This window comes from Callionymus lyra, unplaced genomic scaffold (assembly GCF_982586985.1).
Source record: "Callionymus lyra unplaced genomic scaffold, fCalLyr1.hap1.1 HAP1_SCAFFOLD_83, whole genome shotgun sequence".
Lineage (NCBI taxonomy): Eukaryota > Metazoa > Chordata > Actinopteri > Syngnathiformes > Callionymidae > Callionymus > Callionymus lyra.
Window position 1 is genome coordinate 135,001 of NW_028258582.1, and position 7,367 is coordinate 142,367.

The 7,367-nt window shown below is 57.8% G+C and overlaps 1 non-coding gene across 1 annotated transcript; it reads right to left on the reverse strand.

Moving 5' to 3' along the window:
• Positions 1-6,586: 6,586 nt before the first annotated feature.
• On the reverse strand, positions 6,587-6,705 carry LOC148058417 (5S ribosomal RNA). Its single transcript, XR_015709876.1, has one exon. It is a non-coding gene; the product is annotated as a 5S ribosomal RNA (ribosomal RNA).
• Positions 6,706-7,367: the final 662 nt, after the last annotated feature.

Sequence of the window (7,367 nt, forward strand, 5' to 3'; positions counted from 1 at the left end):
GGAAAAAATTTCTTTCGTCAGGCAAAAGAACCAGAGTTCTCCGCGGCCATCCACTCCAACCTTGTCCGACTTTGAGGCACCAGGCTCGGCCACCCTCCGAGCCTTTTCACTCCCTCTCCTGTTATGGTGCCTCCCTATTAACCTCTAGGTGGTTGCGCTCGTGACATCAAAAAGACCACTTTTTGCAGAGCAGTCACACTCGGAAAAAATTTCTTTCGTCAGGCAAAAGAACCAGAGTTCTCAGCGGTCATCCACTCCAACCTTGTCCGACTTTGAGGCACCAGGCTCGGCCACCCTCCGAGCCTTTTCACTCCCTCTCCTGTTATGGTGCCTCCCTATTAACCTCTAGGTGGTTGCGCTCGTGACATCAAAAAGACCACTTTTTGCAGAGCAGTCACACTCGGAAAAAATGTATTTCGTCTGGCAAAAGAACCAGAGTTTTCAGCGGTCATCCACTCCAACCTTGTCCGATTTTGAGGCACCAGGCTCGGCCACCCTCCGAGCCTTTTCACTCCCTCTCCTGTTATGGTGCCTCCCTATTAACCTCTAGGTGGTTGCGCTCGTGACATCAAAAAGACCACTTTTTGCAGAGCAGTCACACTCGGAAAAAATTTCTTTCGTCAGGCAAAAGAACCAGAGTTTTCAGCGGTCATCCACTCCAACCTTGTCCGATTTTGAGGCACCAGGCTCGGCCACCCTCCGAGCCTTTTCACTCCCTCTCCTGTTATGGTGCCTCCCTATTAACCTCTAGGTGGTTGCGCTCGTGACATCAAAAAGACCACTTTTTGCAGAGCAGTCACACTCGGAAAAAATTTCTTTCGTCTGGCAAAAGAACCAGAGTTTTCAGCGGTCATCCACTCCAACCTTGTCCGACTTTGAGGCACCAGGCTCGGCCACCCTCCGAGCCTTTTCACTCCCTCTCCTGTTATGGTGCCTCCCTATTAACCTCTAGGTGGTTGCGCTCGTGACATCAAAAAGACCACTTTTTGAGGAGCAGTCACACTCGGAAAAAATTTATTTCGTCTGGCAAAAGAACCAGAGTTTTCAGCGGTCATCCACTCCAACCTTGTCCGATTTTGAGGCACCAGGCTCGGCCACCCTCCGAGCCTTTTCACTCCCTCTCCTGTTATGGTGCCTCCCTATTAACCTCTAGGTGGTTGCGCTCGTGACATCAAAAAGACCACTTTTTGCAGAGCAGTCACACTCGGGAAAAATTTATTTCGTCTGGCAAAAGAACCAGAGTTTTCAGCGGTCATCCACTCCAACCTTGTCCGATTTTGAGGCACCAGGCTCGGCCACCCTCCGAGCCTTTTCACTCCCTCTCCTGTTATGGTGCCTCCCTATTAACCTCTAGGTGGTTGCGCTCGTGACATCAAAAAGACCACTTTTTTCAGAGCAGTCACACTCGGGAAAAATTTCTTTCGTCTGGCAAAAGAACCAGAGTTTTCAGCGGTCATCCACTCCAACCTTGTCCGATTTTGAGGCACCAGGCTCGGCCACCGTCCGAGCCTTTTCACTCCCTCTCCTGTTATGGTGCCTCCCTATTAACCTCTAGGTGGTTGCGCTCGTGACATCAAAAAGACCACTTTTTTCAGAGCAGTCACACTCGGGAAAAATTTCTTTCGTCTGGCAAAAGAACCAGAGTTTTCAGCGGTCATCCACTCCAACCTTGTCCGATTTTGAGGCACCAGGCTCGGCCACCCTCCGAGCCTTTTCACTCCCTCTCCTGTTATGGTGCCTCCCTATTAACCTCTAGGTGGTTGCGCTCGTGACATCAAAAAGACCACTTTTTTCAGAGCAGTCACACTCGGGAAAAATTTCTTTCGTCTGGCAAAAGAACCAGAGTTATCAGCGGTCATCCACTCCAACCTTGTCCGACGTTGAGGCACCGATGTCGGCCAAGTTCTGAGCGTTCCACCGCCGAATGCCACTGGTCCTCAACACAGCGGACTTCCAATCCAACCTTGTCCGACTTTGAGGCACCGAAGTCGGCCTCAGCCCGAGCCTTCCCCCGCCGACCTCACTGGAGCCCGCCATCCAGGGACCGGCGGAGGTCGCCCGCATGACCGCGGCAAAGTGTCTCAAAGTCGGGCACGACCGCTCGAGTCACCCGCCAACCCGGTCCGGGGCACCTCCAGGGACCGGCGGAGGTCGCCCGCATGACCGCGGCAAAGTGTCTCAAAGTCGGGCATGACCGCTCGAGTCACCCGCCAACCCGGTCCGGGGCACCTCCAGGGACCGGCGGAGGACGCCCGCATGACCGCGACAAAGTGTCTCAAAGTCGGGCACGACCGCTCGAGTCACCCGCCAACCCGGTCCGGGGCACCTCCAGGGACCGGCGGAGGACGCCCGCATGACCGCGACAAAGTGTCTCAAAGTCGGGCATGACCGCTCGAGTCACCCGCCAACCCTTTCCGGGGCACCTCCAGGGACCGGCGGAGGACGCCCGCATGACCGCGACAAAGTGTCTCAAAGTCGGGCATGACCGCTCGAGTCACCCGCCAACCCGGTCCGGGGCACCTCCAGGGACCGGCGGAGGACGCCCGCATGACCGCGACAAAGTGTCTCAAAGTCGGGCACGACCGCTCGAGTCACCCGCCAACCCGGTCCGGGGCACCTCCAGGGACCGGCGGAGGACGCCCGCATGACCGCGACAAAGTGTCTCAAAGTCGGGCACGACCGTTCGAGTCACCCGCCAACCCGGTCCGGGGAACCTCCGGGGACCGGCGGAGGTCGCTCGCATGACCGCGACAAAGTGTCTCAAAGTCGGGCACGACCGCTCGAGTCACCCGCCAACCCGGTCCGGGGCACCTCCAGGGACCGGCGGAGGACGCCCGCATGACCGCGACAAAGTGTCTCAAAGTCGGGCATGACCGTTCGAGTCACCCGCCAACCCGGTCCGGGGCACCTCCAGGGACCGGCGGAGGAGGCCCGCATGACCGCGACAAAGTGTCTCAAAGTCGGGCATGACCGCTCGAGTCACCCGCCAACCCGGTCCGGGGCACCTCCGGGGACCGGCGGAGGACGCCCGCATGACCGCGACAAAGTGTCTCAAAGTCGGGCACGACCGCTCGAGTCACCCGCCAACCCGGTCCGGGGCACCTCCGGGGACCGGCGGAGGACGCCCGCATGACCGCGACAAAGTGTCTCAAAGTCGGGCACGACCGCTCGAGTCACCCGCCAACCCGGTCCGGGGCACCTCCGGGGACCGGCGGAGGACGCCCGCATGACCGCGACAAAGTGTCTCAAAGTCGGGCATGACCGCTCGAGTCACCCGCCAACCCGGTCCGGGGCACCTCCGGGGACCGGCGGAGGACGCCCGCATGACCGCGACAAAGTGTCTCAAAGTCGGGCACGACCGCTCGAGTCACCCGCCAACCCGGTCCGGGGCACCTCCGGGGAGCAGTGGAGGTCGCTCGCATGACCGCGACAAAGTGTCTCAAAGTCGGGCATGACCGCTCGAGTCGCCCGCCATCCCGGTCCGGAGCTCAACACTTTGTCGTTTTTTCCACTCCCTCCCCATTAACCTCTAGGTGGTTGCGCTCGTGACATCAAAAAGACCACTTTTTGCAGAGCAGTCACACTCGGAAAAAATTCGTTTCGTCTGGCAAAAGAACCAGAGTTCTCAGCGGGCTTCCAGTCCAACCTTGTCCGATTTTGAGGCACCAGGCTCGGCCACAGTCCGAGCCCATTCACTCCCTCCCCTGTTGTACTCGCTCCCTATTAACCTCTAGGTGGTTGCGCTCGTGACATCAAAAAGACCACTTTTTGAGGAGCAGTCACACTTGGGAAAAATCCGTTTGCGCTCACACCATCCCTCCCCATTAACCTCTAGGTGGTTGCGCTCGTGACATCAAAAAGACCACTTTTTGAGGAGCAGTCACACTTAGGAAAAATCCGTTTGCGCTCACACCATCCCTCCCCATTAACCTCTAGGTGGTTGCGCTCGTGACATCAAAAAGACCACTTTTTGAGGAGCAGTCAGACACCGAGGTTTTCTGGATTTATGTCCGTTTTCCTGGTTCTCTGACTCGGGCACCTTGTGACCGACATCCCCCCCTTCCCTGGTTCTATTTTGCCGATACTTTGGTGAGTTTTCTACCCGCAAACCAAGCCCCCCAAGCCCGCCGCCTGGTGGGGGAACATGCCCCCTGGTCCTGGTTCTATTTTAGGACACTTTGGTGAGTTTTCTACCCGCAAACCAAGCCCCCCAAGCCCGCCGCCTGGTGGGGGAACATGCCCCCTGGTCCCGGTTCTATTTTAGGACACTTTGGTGAGTTTTCTACCCGCAAACCAAGCCCCCCAAGCCCGCCGCCTGGTGGGGGAAGATGCCCCCTGGTCCCGGTTCTATTTTAGGACACTTTGGTGAGTTTTCTACCCGCAAACCAAGCCCCCCAAGCCCGCCGCCTGGTGGGGGAACATGCCCCCTGGTCCCGGTTCTATTTTAGGACACTTTGGTGAGTTTTCTACCCACACTGCAGGTCCCCAAATGCCGCCATCTGGTGGGGGAACATGCCGCCTGCACCGGTTCTATTTTAAGTCACTTTGGTGAGTTTTCTGCCCACACTACGGGTCCCCAAATGCCGCCATCTGGTGGGGGAACATGCCGCCTGCACCGGTTCTATTTTAAGTCACTTTGGTGAGTTTTCTGCCCACACTACGGCTCCCCAAATGCCGCCATCTGGTGGGGGAACATGCCGCCTGCACCGGTTCTATTTTAAGTCACTTTGGTGAGTTTTCTGCCCACACTACGGGTCCCCAAATGCCGCCATCTGGTGGGGGAACATGCCGCCTGCACCGGTTCTATTTTAAGTCACTTTGGTGAGTTTTCTGCCCACACTACGGGTCCCCAAATGCCGCCATCTGGTGGGGGAACATGCCGCCTGCACCGGTTCTATTTTAAGTCACTTTGGTGAGTTTTCTGCCCACACTACGGCTCCCCAAATGCCGCCATCTGGTGGGGGAACATGCCGCCTGCACCGGTTCTATTTTAAGTCACTTTGGTGAGTTTTCTACCCACACTACGGGTCCCCAAATGCCGCCATCTGGTGGGGGAACATGCCGCCTGCACCGGTTCTATTTTAAGTCACTTTGGTGAGTTTTCTGCCCACACTACGGGTCCCCAAATGCCGCCATCTGGTGGGGGAACTGCCGCCTAGTCCCGGTTCTATTTTAGGTCACTTTTCTCACTTTCTGACCCACAAATAATGCCCCAAATGCCGCCGCCTGGTGGGGGGAACTGCCGCCTAGTCCCGGTTCTATTTTAGGTCACTTTTCTCACTTTCTTACCCACAAATAATGCCCCAAATGCCGCCGCCTGGTGGGGGGAACTGCCGCCTAGTCCCGGTTCTATTTTAGGTCACTTTTCTCACTTTCTGACCCACAAATAATGCCCCAAATGCCGCCGCCTGGTGGGGGGAACTGCCGCCTAGTCCCGGTTCTATTTTAGGTCACTTTTCTCACTTTCTGACCCACAAATAATGCCCCAAATGCCGCCGCCTGGTGGGGGGAACTGCCGCCTAGTCCCGGTTCTATTTTAGGTCACTTTTCTCACTTTCTGACCCACAAATAATGCCCCAAATGCCGCCGCCTGGTGGGGGGAACTGCCGCCTAGTCCCGGTTCTATTTTAGGTCACTTTTCTCACTTTCTTACCCACAAATAATGCCCCAAATGCCGCCGCCTGGTGGGGGGAACTGCCGCCTAGTCCCGGTTCTATTTTAGGTCACTTTTCTCACTTTCTTACCCACAAATAATGCCCCAAATGCCGCCGCCTGGTGGGGGGAACTGCCGCCTAGTCCCGGTTCTATTTTAGGTCACTTTTCTCACTTTCTGACCCACAAATAATGCCCCAAATGCCGCCGCCTGGTGGGGGGAACTGCCGCCTAGTCCCGGTTCTATTTTAGGTCACTTTTCTCACTTTCTGACCCACAAATAATGCCCCAAATGCCGCCGCCTGGTGGGGGGAACTGCCGCCTAGTCCCGGTTCTATTTTAGGTCACTTTTCTCACTTTCTGACCCACAAATAATGCCCCAAATGCCGCCGCCTGGTGGGGGGAACTGCCGCCTAGTCCCGGTTCTATTTTAGGTCACTTTTCTCACTTTCTGACCCACAAATAATGCCCCAAATGCCGCCGCCTGGTGGGGGGAACTGCCGCCTAGTCCCGGTTCTATTTTAGGTCACTTTTCTCACTTTCTGACCCACAAATAATGCCCCAAATGCCGCCGCCTGGTGGGGGGAACTGCCGCCTAGTCCCGGTTCTATTTTAGGTCACTTTTCTCACTTTCTTACCCACAAATAATGCCCCAAATGCCGCCGCCTGGTGGGGGGAACTGCCGCCTAGTCCCGGTTCTATTTTAGGTCACTTTTCTCACTTTCTTACCCACAAATAATGCCCCAAATGCCGCCGCCTGGTGGGGGGAACTGCCGCCTAGTCCCGGTTCTATTTTAGGTCACTTTTCTCACTTTCTGACCCACAAATAATGCCCCAAATGCCGCCGCCTGGTGGGGGGAACTGCCTGCTAGTCCCGGTTCTATTTTAGGTCACTTTTCTCACTTTTCTACCCACAAATAATGGCAAAAAAAAATGCTTACAGCACCCAGTATTCCCAGGCGGTCTCCCATCCAAGTACTAACTGGGCCCGACCCTGCTTGGCTTCCGAGATCAGACGAGATCGGGCTCATTCAGGGTGGTGTGGCCGTAAGCGAGGGAAGCGCTTGTGAAATGCCCCAAAGTGTTGAAAATGTTCCCCAGGCCCCTGGTTCCCCATCCCCGCAGGAGGAGGCTCCCCAGGCCCCCTGGTTCCCCATCCCCGCAGGAGGAGGCTCCCCAGGCCCCCTGGTGCAGGAGGAGGCTCCCCAGGCCCCTGGTTCCCCATCCCCGCAGGAGGAGGCTCCCCAGGCCCCCTGGTTCCCCATCCCCGCAGGAGGAGGCTCCCCAGGCCCCATGGTTCCCCATCACCGCAGGAGGAGGCTCCCCAGGCCCCTGGTTCCCCATCCCCGCAGGAGGAGGCTCCCCAGGCCCCCTGGTTCCCCATCCCCGCAGGAGGAGGCTCCCCAGGCCCCATGGTTCCCCATCACCGCAGGAGGAGGCTCCCCAGGCCCCCTGGTTCCCCATCCCCGCAGGAGGAGGCTCCCCAGGCCCCCTGGTGCAGGAGGAGGCTCCCCAGGCCCCCTGGTTCCCCATCCCCGCAGGAGGAGGCTCCCCAGGCCCCCTGGTTCTCCATGCCCGCAGGAGGAGGCTCCCCAGGCCCCTGGTTCTCCATCCCCGCAGGAGGAGGCTCCCCAGGCCCCCTGGTTCTCCATCCCCGCAGGAGGAGGCTCCCCAGGCCCCCTGGTTCTCCATCCCCGCAGGAGGAGGCTCCCCAG